Genomic DNA, 14,239 nt, shown 5'->3' with positions numbered 1-14,239 from the left:
CTTTTCAGCAGCAGAAAGATCCTTTTTATTTCCCATATTGCTTGAAACCTGTGGCCTGCTTAATAATGTGGAACATCATTTTTAAGTAGTTTTCCTTTAATTAGAATCACATGGAAAACTAATTATCCCATGTGTTTAAGATTGATTTCAGTGATCCATTGAGCCCTGAGACACAATACCAACCATGAATTTATTTGAGAAACAAAACAATTAAATCTTTATGACACTTAAATCCAATTTGCATAATTTGGGACATGGCGTAGTGGTGGATACCAGTCCTGCAGAACATATAAGAGATCACAGCACAGTTATACATGGTGACTTACCGCTGACGTTCTTTCTGATGGAATCGTTCACTTTTCCCATCTGTTCCATGTTGCCCAGATCAACATGGCAACTTCTTCCAGCCACGACTTGGCTTCAGAGATTACAGCAAAGACATATATGAATTCTCACATTTCCTGCACTGTCCCATCTATTCCCAACCTGCACAAACCCCTCATCCTACTGATACCCCAATACTGAGCCGCTGCTGCCGTATGTGACCCTATTACTGCACCTGCTGTGTGGTACAAAAGCATTGTTCCTCATACTGCTTCACATAGTAATGCCACCACTGTGCCCTTACATAGTAAAATGTCTCCTATGTGCCCTCACTGTAGCCCAACTCTTTACAGCCCCCACAGTAGTCCCCACACTGTATAATGGCCTCCACAGAAGCTCCCACACTGTATATACGCCCTTACACTGTATGATGGCCCGACAGCAGCCTCCAAACTGTATAACGGCCCTTATATTATCTCTCACACTGTATAATTATCCCTGCATTATCTCTTATGCTGTATAATGACCCCTGCAGTAGCTCCTATGCTGTATAATGACCCCCGCAGTAGCTCCCATGCTGTATAATGACCCCTGCATTATCTCTGATACTGTATAATGACCCCCACATTATCTCTCACGCTGTATAATGACCTCCACAGTAGCTCCCATGCTGCATGATGACCCCCACACTGTATAATGGAACCCGCAATAGGTCCCATGACTTAGAATTTTGTCTCTGTCTGTCCCTGTTGAAATACTTAACAAAGAGCTAAATAGAAGAAAATAGAAACAGCTGGTAGGTGTGTATAGCGGCCAGCATATGGGTATAGTCCCCTGAATGTATCCTGGTAACCCTAAAAATATACTCGTCTGGACAAGACTCCAAAGAGGAAAAAGGAAACGTGGGAAGTAGAAAAAAGATGGGGAGGTAGAATGTTACCAATCTAAAGAAGAAAGTACACCCCTGACTTGTCTACTCCTCTCTTTTTCACTTCTCCCCCTTTGGGGTCTTGTTGTCTAGACTGAGTATACTGTATGTTCAGGGGCCCGCACCCATATGTGATTTTCTATACACACCCTACTTGTGTTTTTATTTTCTTCTGTCTGGCTATTTATCATACTGTATAAACTCATCCATAACTTTTTTTTAATAAAAGATTTTATAATGAGTTTTTGTGTTTACAACCTTGGATTTACTGATATGAAATCATACAGACATTGGACTGATAGTACCCTGACCCCGGCTATAGGACTGCATTACATTATATATATATATATATATATATATATATATATATATATATATATTTTATTTATTTTTTTTCTATAGCCGGGGTCAGGATCCTGCCAGTACAATGTCTGTATGGATCTCATATAAGTAAATCCAAGGTATACTGACAAGACTGGTCGGTAATGTGCACTGATAGACATGACCCCGGATGCAGGACCCCACAGATGAGGATATACAGTACAGACCAAAAGTTTGGACACACCTACTCATTTAAAGATTTTTCTGTATTTTCATGACTATGAAAATTCTAATTTCACACTGAAGGCATCAAAACTATAAATTAACACCTGTGGAATTATATACTTAACAAAAAAGTGTGAACCAACTGAAATTATGTCTTATATTCTAGGTTCTTCAAAGTAGCCACCTTTTTCTTTGATGACTGTTTTGCACACTCTTGGCATTCTCTTGATGAGCTTCAAGAGGTAGTCACCGGAAATAGTTTTCACTTCACAGATGTGCCCTGTCAGGTTTAATAAGTGGGATTTCTTGCCTTATAAATGGTGTTGGGACCATCATTTGTGTTGTGCTGAAGTCTGGTGGATACACAGCTGATAGACCTACTGAAAAGACTGTTAGAATTGTATTATGGCAAGAAAAAAGCAGCTAAGTGAAGAAAACCGAGTGGCCATCATCAAGCGCTTCAAAGAAACTGTCTCACATTAGGACCGCCCCAGGAAAGGAAGACCAAGAGTCACCTCTGCTTCTGAGGATAAGTTTATCCGAGTCACCAGCCTCAGAAATCACAGGTTAACAGCAGCTCGGAGTAGAGACCAGGTCAATGCCACACAAATTTCTAGCAGCAGACACATCTCTGCAACAACTGTTAAGAGGAGACTTTGTGCAGCAGGCCTTCATGGTAAAATAGCTGCTAGGAAACCACTGCTAAGGACAGGCAACAAGCAGAAGAGACTTGTTTGGGCTAAAGAACACAAGGAATGGACATTAGACCAGTGGAAATCTGTGCTTTGGTCTGATGAGTCTAAATTTGAGATCTTTGGTTCCAACCACCGTGTCTTTGTGCGACGCAGAAAAGCTGAACGGATGGACTCTACATGCCTGGTTCCCACAGTGAAGCATGGAGGAGGAGGAGTGATGGTGTGGGGGTGCTTTGCTGGTGACACTGCTGGGGATTTATTCAAAATTGAAGGCATACTGAACCAGCATGGCTACCACAGTATCTTGCAGCGGCATGCTATTCCATCTGGTTTACGTTTAGTTGGACCATCATTTATTTTTCAACAGCACAATGACCCCAAACACACCTCCAGTCTGTGTAAGGGCTATATGACCAAGAAGGAGAGTGGTGGGGTGCTACGCCAGATGGCCTGGCCTCCACAGTCATCAGACCTGAACCCAATCGAGATGGTTTGGGGTGAGCTGGACCGCAGAGTGAAGGCAAAAGGGACATCAAGTGCTAAGCATCTCTGGGAACTCCTTCAAGATTGTTGGAAGTACCTCTTGAAGCTCATCAAGAGAATGCCAAGAGTGTGCAAAGCAGTCATCAAAGAAAAAGGCGGCTACTTTGAAGAACCTAGAATATAAGACACATTTTCAGTTGTTTCACACTTTTTTGTTAAGTATGTAATTTCACATGTGTGAATTCATAGTTTTGATGGCTTCAGTGTGAATTTTCAATTTTCAGTCATGAAAATAGAAAAAAATCTTTAAATGAGTAGGTGTGTCCAAACTTTTGGTCTGTACTGTATGTCTCTAAATATATATATAAATATATATATATATATATATATATATATATATATATATATATATATATACCCTCACCGGCCACTTTATTAGGTACACCATGCTAGTAACGGGTTGGACCCCCTTTTGCCTTCAGAACTGCCTCAATTCTTCGTGGCATAGATTCAACAAGGTGCTGGAAGCATTCCTCAGAGATTTTGGTCCATATTGACATGATGGCATCACACAGTTGCCGCAGATTTGTCGGCTGCACATCCCAAAGATACTCCATACAAGGCAGGATGGATCCATGCTTTCATGTTGTTTACGCCAAATTCTGACCCTACCATCCGAATGTCGCAGCAGAAATCGAGACTCATCAGACCAAGCAACGTTTTTCCAATCTTCTACTGTCCAATTTCGATGAGCTTGTATAAATTGTAGCCTCAGTTTCCTGTTCTTAGCTGAAAGGAGTGGTACCCGGTGTGGTCTTCTGCTGCTGTAGCCCATCTGCCTCAAAGTTCGACGCACTGTGCGTTCAGAGATGCTCTTAGGCCTACCTTGGTTGTAACGGGTGGCGATTTGAGTCACTGTTGCCTTTCTATCAGCTCGAACCAGTCTGCCCATTCTCCTCTGACCTCTGGCATCAACAAGGCATTTCCGCCCACAGAACTGCCGCTCACTGGATTTTTTTTCTTTTTCGGACCATTCTCTGTAAACCCTAGAGATGGTTGTGTGTGAAAATCCCAGTAGATCAGCAGTTTCTGAAATACTCAGACCAGCCCTTCTGGCACCAACAACCATGCCACGTTCAAAGGCACTCAAATCACCTTTCTTCCCCATACTGATGCTCGGTTTGAACTGCAGGAGATTGTCTTGACCATGTCTACATGCCGAAATGCACTGAGTTGCCGCCATGTGATTGGCTGATTAGAAATTAAGTGTTAACAAGAAGTTGGACAGGTGTACCTAATAAAGTGGCCGGTGAGTATATATATATATATATATATATATATGTTCCAAAGACATACTGATAGGGAATTTAGATTGTGAGCCCCATCGGGGACAGCGATGATAATGTGTACAAACTGTAAAGCGCTGCGTAATATGTTAGCGCTATATAAAAATAAAGATTATTATTATTATTATTATTATATATATATATCTAATATATAAAGCTGAATGTGTGTGTGTGTGTATGTATGTATGTATGTATGTATGTCCGGGATTGGCATCTGAACCGTAGCAGCTACAGCCACAAAATTTTGCACAGTCACACGTCTGGACCCCGAGAGCGTCATAGGCTATGTTGTGAGGTGAAATTTTAACCCCGCGCTTTCCAATTCACCAAACAATTTTGCCCCTATCTACATAATGGGGAAAAAGTGAAAGGAAAAGTGTTGGAGGCGTCGCAGCTACAGGCACAAAATTTTGCACAGTCACACGTCTGGACCCCGAGAGCGTCAAAGCTATATTGTGAGGTGAAATTTTAACCCCGCGCTTTCCAATTCACCAAACAATTTTGCCCCTATCTACATAATGGGGAAAAAATGAAAGGAAAAGTGTTGGAGGCAAATTAACAGCTGCCAGATGTGAACAAGGGGGACTTAAAGAATGACAGCGATGGCACCAAAGAGTATATACTGTACAGTTGCTAAGGTGGGGCCCCAACATGGGATAATCACACCACCACGGGGATATGAACACACACACAAAATGCGCCACACACTACCACGTGCTCGAACACATATACCACCCTCAGTGCACATTTCACCACACATACACCAACCTCGCCACATAAAAGTAGAAACACAAAAGTCGCCGCTCAAAACTCGCCACGCGCAAAACTCTCCACATGCAAAACTCGCCACACGTGCAAAACTCGCCACACGCAAAACTTGCACACGCAGAAAAATTGCCACACGCAGAAAAATTGCCACATGCACAAAAGTTGCAACACATGCAAAAGTTGCCTCACACAAAACTTGCACATACTCAAAAGGCACCACACATAAAACTCGCCACGCGCAAAACTCGCCATGCGCAAAACTTGCTGCACACAACTTGCTACACTAACCTGTCACATGCAACTCGACACACAAAAAGTTGCTACACGCATGTCGCCACACAAAACTCATCTCACAAAAGTCCCTACATGCATGTCGCCACACGCAACTCAACACACACAACTTGACACACGAAACTCGCCCTAAAACACACACAAGTCTGGTATCCTTCAAAAATAAAAATCTGATTAATAAGCAGACAAACTACAAGAGCAACAAATGTACCATATAGGAATCCGGCAGCTGTCAGTCACATGACCAGTCTATTATGTGTATGTGTGAGCTAATATATACTGCCAGGGGGTGGGCTTACTGTTGGCTGGGGATTTATCAGGCTGCCATTTTAGCTTACAAATACTGAGGTAAAAATACTGACCAAATAACGTGTGAACGAGGGCTAATACAGGAGGAGATGACATACAGCTATATACTATATACAGGAGATGACACACAGGTATATACTATTTACAGGGGAGATGACACACAGGTATATACTATATACAGGAGGAGATGACACACAGATATATACTATATACAGGAGAGATGACACACAGGTATATACTATATAGAGGAGGAGATGACATACAGGTACATACTACATACAGGAGGAGATGACATACAGGTATATACTATATACAGGAGGAGATGACACACAGGTATATACTATATACAGGAGCAGATTACCTACAGGTATATAGTATATACAGGAGGAGATGACACAGGTATATGCTATGTATAGGAGGAGATGACATACAGGTATATACTATATACAGGAGATGACACACAGATATATACTATATATAGGTGAGATGACACACAGGTATATACTATATACAGGAGATTACATACAGGTATATCTAATATATAAAGCTGAATGTGTGTATGTATGTATGTGTGTATGTCCGGGATTGGCATCTGTACCGTCGCAGCTACAGCCACAAAATTTTGCACAGTCACACGTCTGGACCCCGAGAGCGTCATAGGCTATGTTGTGAGGTGAAATTTTAACCCCGCGCGTTCCAATTCACCAAACAATTTTGCTCCTATCTACATAATGGGGAAAAAGTGAAGGGAAAAGTGTTGGAGGAAAATTGACAGCTGCCAGATGTGAACAATGAGGACTTAAAGAATGAGAGCGATGGCGACAAAGAGTATATACCGTACAGTTGCTAAGGTGGGGCCCCGACATGGGATACTCACCACACACGGGGATATGAACACAAACACAAAATGCGCCACACACTACCACGTGCTTGAACACATATACCACCCTCAGCACACATTTCACCACACACACACACCAACCTCGCCACATAAAAGTCGAAACACAAAAGTCACCACTCAAAACTCGCTACATGCAAAACTCGCCATATGCAAAACTAGGCTCACGCAAAACTCGCCACACGTGCAAAACTCACCTCATGGAAAACTCACCTCATGCAAAACTTGCACACACAGAAAAATTGCCACATGTACAAAAGTTGCACCACATGCAAAAGTTGCCTCACACAAAACTTGCACATACTCAAAATGCACCACACATAAAACTCGCCACGCGCAAAACTCGCCATGCACAAATCTTGCTGCACACAACTTGCTACACTAACCTGTCACATGCAACTCAACACACAAAATGTTGCTACACGCATGTCGCCACACAAAACTCATCTCACAAAAGTCGCTACATGCATGTCGCCACACGCAACTCAACACACACAACTTGACACATAAAACTCGCCCTAAAACACACACAAGTCTGGTATTGTCCTTCAAAAATAAAAATCTGATTAATAAGCAAACTACAAGAGCAACAAATGTACCATATAGGAAATACGGCAGCTGTCAGTCACATGACCTGTCTATTATGTGTATGTGTGAGCTAATATATACTGCCAGGGGGGAGGGCTTCCTGTTGGCTGGGGATTTATCAGGCTGCCAATAGCAACCAATCACAGCTCAGCTTCTATTTTGCTACAGTTAATTAACCTGAGCTCTGATTGGTTAATATAGGCAACAAAGACATTCTCAGTATAACAAAGCTAATATATGTTGTGAAATGCTTCTATTTGCTTAGTTTTTGCCTTTTAATAATTACATTTCTATCTATTTGTTTTGTGGTTTTTGTGTGCAGAATAAATTTTTGTTAACACATTCTATTTTGCTAACAGCAGTCATTAACCCGGGCGAAGCCGGGTAGTACAGCTAGTATATATATATATATACATAGACATATATCCTCACCTGTGGGGTGCACATTACTGACCAGTCTTGTCTCTATCTAAGGACCATTAGATTTATATCAGCTGCTCTGAAGTTTTTTACAGATGGGTGATGCTAGGGCGATTTGCACTGACAGTGACCCAATCTGTTTAAAAGTTCAAGCTGCTGCCATAAATCTACTGTGCTTCAGAGAGTGCAGATACAGCACAAGAATCTGGCCAGGGCTTATCAGGAGAGGAGCAGTGTCCTGCCACCTCCTCCCTGCACAGTGCAGACACCTCTGGCCAGTACAGGCACCTCTGGCCAGTACAGGCAGAAGGCTGAGCTGTTACTTACAGCACTGTGTTGTGTGACTGTTCTGCTCCTCTCTGGATGGAAGAAGCAGCGCTACGGTCCTGACTTCTCTGCAGCAGAAACGCCCACGCAGAGTGCAAAGTGGGCGTGTCCGCTGTATTCTGGATACAGCAAACAGGTACAGTGTCGGCACAGGGGGAGGGGCATATGCTCCACTGCTTCTCTCCGGCCACTGCCCGCGGTAGTGCAGGGAGATTGTGTCTCTCTGCTCTACGACGGAGCTTAACTATATCGGTGGGTGCACACTAATAATTAAGGGTAGTGTAGCTCCGAGGGGGCCCCTGTGAGTGGTGGGCCCGGGGCGACCGCACCCTCTGCCCCCTGGTAGCTACGCTACTGCTCCAGTATGATTACAGTTACTGCTCTGTACACAGTGAGCGGTGACAGCAAGCACACTCAGGCACTTTGATTGACAGCTTGTTCTGCACATATTTGCCTCTATAACGGAAAAATGGGGATCCCAGGAGTAGTGAATTTCATTTTGAGCCAGTATCTGTGCATTCAGTAATGAGGTCGAACAGCATTGCAATGCTATTAGCCTGCAGATTAACCCTATATAGCCAGTTTAATAACATTTGGGGACATGATAGCCTACATTTAACTAATAAAAAAAGTTTTAAGTCTTCTTATTTGAGTCTGTCATTCTCTGTTTACTTTATTGGTGTAGAAACATTAGTCTTCACAGAAATAAAGGTCCATACGTACCAACAGCTGGCCACAACATCAATACACTGTGGGATACAGACAGGAACCCATGATAAAGGTGGAGGCAGCACAGCTGCAAATTCTGATGAAACAACCACTTACATATCTATCATCCATGAAGGAGTGGCTGCCAAGTATTATAGATGCACACGGATAAGGCTTATACAGTGTGATTCACTCGCTACTTTACCAGGAAAAATTGCTGTAACTTCTAAAAGAGAAAATCTTTCGTACTGAAATGTAGACTGTACATACCTTGATTCATGAGAAACTGATGTTTTACAGCAGGCATTTAAAATGTCCACAATTCACTTCAAAGCACACCTGCATGTGCTATTCCATATTGTTGAATGTATTCTGCAGGATGTCTGGGGTCATAGCCTGAATCTCTCGCCGTATGTTCTCTCAGAGTGCCTATAATGTTCGTGGCTTGTTACTGTACATCCCACCTTTCACCCAAAGGAAGAAATCTAGTGGAGATTTTCGGATGTCATTCATCATGTCTATCCAGTAATTTTCCTGTACGTTGCATCTTATTCACCAATGACAGAATACACAGTTTGGATAGCGGATTTTGACCTCCAAACTTTAGAAACTCACTTTGACACCTCTTTAAGGCTACGTTCACATTTGCGTTGTGCGCCGCAGCATGCACAACGCAGCGTTTTGTGACGCATGCGTCCATTTTTGCATGGTTTTGGGCGCAGAAAAAACTGCAACTTGCTGCGTCCTCTGCGCCCTGACGCATGCACCACAGTGACGCATGCGTCACAAAACGCAAGTGCAACGCATGTCCATGCGCCCCCATGTTAAATATAGGGTCGCATGACGCATGCGGCGACGCTGCAGCGCCCGACGCTGCGGCACCGAACGCTAATGTGAACATAGCCTAAGGACTCATTTTTCCAATAAGTTCTCACAACGAATATATGCTCTTTCAAATTGTATAAAAACACGTATAGTACAGACCAAACGTTTGGACACACCTTCTCATTTAAAGATTTTTCTGTATTTTCATGACTATGAAAATTGTACATTCACAATGAAGGCATCAAAACTATGAATGAACACATGTGGAATTATATACTTAACAAAAAAGTGTGAAACAACTGAAATTATGTCTTATATTCTAGGATCTTCAAAGTAGCCACCTTTTGCTTTGATGACTGCTTTGCACACTCTTGACATTCTCTTGATGAGCTTCAAGAGGTAGTTACCGGGAATGGTTTTCACTTCACAGGTGTGCCCTGTCAGGTTTAATAAGTGGGATTTCTTGCCTTATAAATGGGGTTGGGACCATCAGTTGTGTTGTGCAGAAGTCTGGTGGATACACAGCTGATAATCGTACTGAATAGACTGTTAGAATTTGTATTATGGCGAGAAAAAAGCAGCTAAGTAAAGAAAAATGAGAGGCCATCATTACTTTAAGAAATGAAGGTCAGTCACTCCAAAAAATTGGGAAAACTTTGAAAGTGTCCCCAAGTGCAGTGGCAAAAACCATCAAGTGCTACAAAGAAACTGGCTCAAATGAGGACCGCCCCAGAAAAGGAAGACCAAGAGTCACCTCTGCTTCTAAGGATAAGTTTATCCGAGTCACCAGCCTCAGAAATCGCAGGTTAACAGCAGCTCAGATTAGAGACCAGGTCAATGCCACACAGAGTTCTAGCAGCAGACATATCTCTACAACAACTGTTAAGAGGATACTTTGTGCAGCAGGCCTTCATGGTAAAATAGCTGCTAGTAAACTACTGCTAAGGACAGGCAACAAGCAGAAGAGACTTGTTTGGGCTAAAGAACACAAGGAATGGACATTAGACCAGTGGAAATCTGTGCTTTGGTCATAGAGCAAGCATGGAGGAGGAGGTGTGATGGTGTGGGGGTGCTTTGCTGGTGACACTTTTGATGATTTATTCAAAATTGAAGGCATACTGAACCAGCATGGCTACCACAGCATCTTGCAGCGGCATGTTATTCCTTCCGGTTTGCGTTTAGTTGGACCATCATTTATTTTTCAACAGGACAATGACCCCAAACACACCTCCAGGCTGTGTAAGGGCTATTTGACCAAGAAGGAGAGTGATGGGGTGCTACACCAGATGACTTGGCCTCCACAGTCACCAGACCTGAACTCAATCGAGATGGTTTGGGGTGAGCTGGACCGCAGAGTGAAGGCAAAAGGGCCAACAAGTGCTAAGCATCTCTGGGAACTCCTTCAAGATTGTTGGAAGACCATTCCCGGTAACTACCTCTTGAAGCTCATCAAGAGAATGCCAAGAGTGTGCAAAGCAGTCATCAAAGTAAAAGGTGGCTACTCTGAAGAACCTAGAATATAAGACATATTTTCCGTTGTTTCACACTTTTTTGTTAAGTATATAATTCCACATGTGTTAATTCATAGTTTTGATGCCTTCAGTGTGAATGTACAATTTTCATAGTCATGAAAATACAGAAAAATCTTTAAATGAGAAGGTGTGTCCAAACTTTTGGTCTGTTCTGTATATTATTATATCAGGTGGGCTGCCAGCACTTATGTAAGTACATCCAATAGGGACAGGCACCCCATTTCCTTAACCAGCACTATAGGATCTGGTTGCTCCCTGCAAAATAAAAAAAAATACACTGCTCAAAAAAAAGGGAACACTTCAACAAAAGAATATAACTTCAAGTAAATCAAACGTCTGTGAAATCAAACTGTCCACTTAGGAAGCAATACTGATTGACAATCAATTTCACATGCTGTTGTGCAAACGGAATAGACAAGAGATGAAAATTATTGGCAATTATCAAGACACCGTCAATAAAGGAGTGATTCTGCAGATGGGGACCACAGACCACATCTCAGTACCAATGCTTTCTGGCTGATGTTTTGGTCACTTTTGAATGTTGGTTGTGTTTTCACACTTTTGGTAGCATGAGACGGACTCTACAACCAACCCAAGTGACTCAAGTAATGCAGTTCATCCAGAATGACATATCAATGCGAGCTGTGGCAAGAAGATTTGCTGTCTGTCAGCGTAGTGTCCAGAGGCTGGAGGCGCTACCAGGAGACAGGCCAGTACACCAGGAGATGTGGAGGGGGCTGTAGGAGGGCAACAACCCAGCAGCAGGACTGCTACCTCTGCCTTTGTGCAAGGTGGAATAGGAGGAGCACTGCCAGAGCCCTGCAAAATGACCTCCAGCAGCCCACAAATGTGCATGTGTCTGCACAAATGGTTAGAAACCAACTCCATAAAGATGGTCTGAGTGCCCGACAAACACAGATGGGGGTTGTGCTCACAGCCCAACACCGTGCAGGACACTTGTCATTTTCCACAGAACACCAGGATTACAAATTCGCCACTGGCGCCCTGTGCTCTTCACAGATGAAAGCAGGTTCACACTGAGCACATGTGACAGACGTGACAGAGTCTGGAGATGCCGTGGACAGCGATCTGCTGCCTTTACCATCCTTCAGCATGACCGATTTTGCAGTGGGTCAGTAATGGTGTGGGGTGGCATTTTTTGGAGGGTCGCACCGCCCTCCATGTGCTCGCCAGAGGTAGCCTTTCTGCCATTAGGTACCGAGATGAGATCCTCAGACCCCTTGTGAGACCATATGCTGCTGTGGTTGGCCCTGGATTCTTCCTAATGCACGACAATGCCAGACCTCATGTGGCTGGAGTGTGTCAGCAGTTTCTGCAAGATGAAGGCATTGAAGCTATGGACTGGCCCGCCTGCTCCCCAAACCTGAATCCGATTGAGCACATAAGGGACATCATGTCTTGCTCCATCCACCAAAGTCACACTGCACCACAGACTGTCTAGGAGTTGGCGGATGCTTTAGTCCAGGTCTGGGAGGAGATCCCTCAGGAGACCATCCACCGCCTCATCAGGAGCATGCCCAGGCGTTGTACAGTAGGGAGGTCATACAGGCACGTTGAGACCACACACAATACTGAGCATCTTTTCCTTGTCATGAGGCATTTCCACTGAAGTTGGATCAGCCTGTAATTTGATTTTCCACTTTGATTTTGAGTATCATTCCAAATCCAGACCTCCATGGAATATTAATTTTGATTTGCATTGACAATTGTTATGTTTTATTGTTCTGAACACATTCCACTATGCAATGAATAAAAATTTGCTACTGGAATATTTCATTCAGAGATATCTAGAATGTGGTATTTTAGTGTTCCCTTTATTTTTTTGAGCAGTGTATATACGCCCAACCTTTCAAATGGCCCCAAATGAAAAAAACACATCCTACATGATGCCTATCCAGAAATATTCCTGTATTCTCTCAGAGTGCCTGTGCATGGCTTGTTACTGTGCATCCCACCTTTCACCCAAAGGAAGAAATCTGGTGGACATTTTCGGACATCATACATCATGTCTATCCAGTAATTTTCCTGTACTCTGCAGCCTATTCACCAATTGCAAAATACATGGTTTGGATGGTGGATTTTGACCTCCAAATTTCTTTAGAAACTCACTTTGGCACCTTTTAAGGACTCAGATTTTCAATAAGTTTTCACAATGAAAACACGCTCCTCCAAACTGTATCTGTACATTTACACCCATACTATTATATCAGGTGGGTTGCCCAGCACTTATGTAAGTGCACCCTACAGGGACACAGGGACAGATACCCAATATCCTTAATCAACACTACAGGGTCTAGTTGCTCCCTGCAAAAAAAATGCAATACGCAATATAATTATTTAAAAATCATACAATGTGAATTTCTGGATTTTATTTTTAGATTCTGTCTCACAGTTGAAGTGTACCTACGACAAAAATTATAGACCTCTCCATTCTTTGTAAGTGGGGAAACATGCAAAATCGGAAGTATATCAAATACTTATTTTACCCAAAGTCTGAATGTTCTTTCACTGTATTTTAGCTTAATAAACGCCATTTAGAGTCGAAACGTTGCAGTCTGTTTTTTAAAATGTAAGAAAAGATTTATCTACCAACTGGAGTGCTGTGCTACGCCTACTCACGTAGACTTGTAGTTTAAGATCAGTTTAAGATCAGACAACCCCTTTAATTTTACAGACTTTTTAAAAAGCTCTGGTCTGCTCTCGGATAAATGACATTGCTTTTTCTTAAGAAAGTTTCCTCTGCCAGAGCAAAGAAATACTTTAGTGTATGCAAAAATAAAATATGAATAACTATTTTTAATATTTTTCTTCTATACTGAGATATTGTTGCTTGAAATTAGAGGTCTAAAACCTCAGTCTCGATTATGAAGAGATTTAGATGACATTTTCTACTCCTATTTCTATCAAATGCAGTGTTGCCATGGTGACTTAGTGCGCCTTCAATATTACATTTGTGCCTCAGTTTTTTGGCGTTTTGCACTTTTCTTTTTGTTTGCTATATTCATCTTTTCATTTGTGCCTTTTTTAAGTCATTGTTTTGTGTTCGCCTGTTTTTTTGTAGTACTCCACTGTAGGCAAGACAAAGGGTCTCCAGATGTTTATAATTTGCAACTTTTTGAAAAAGTGGCAAAAATTGCAGCAAATCTAATCCGGTTCCCCCTTGGGGTAATTTTATGTACACAACTTATTTTTGTGCCTTTTCTCTAAACGTGTGACTTTTTGCACTTTAA

This window comes from Ranitomeya variabilis, chromosome 1 (genome assembly GCF_051348905.1).
Source record: "Ranitomeya variabilis isolate aRanVar5 chromosome 1, aRanVar5.hap1, whole genome shotgun sequence".
NCBI classification, from domain to species: domain Eukaryota; kingdom Metazoa; phylum Chordata; class Amphibia; order Anura; family Dendrobatidae; genus Ranitomeya; species Ranitomeya variabilis.
The sequence above is the reverse complement of the archived record's forward strand: the minus strand, read 5'-3'. Positions refer to the sequence as shown.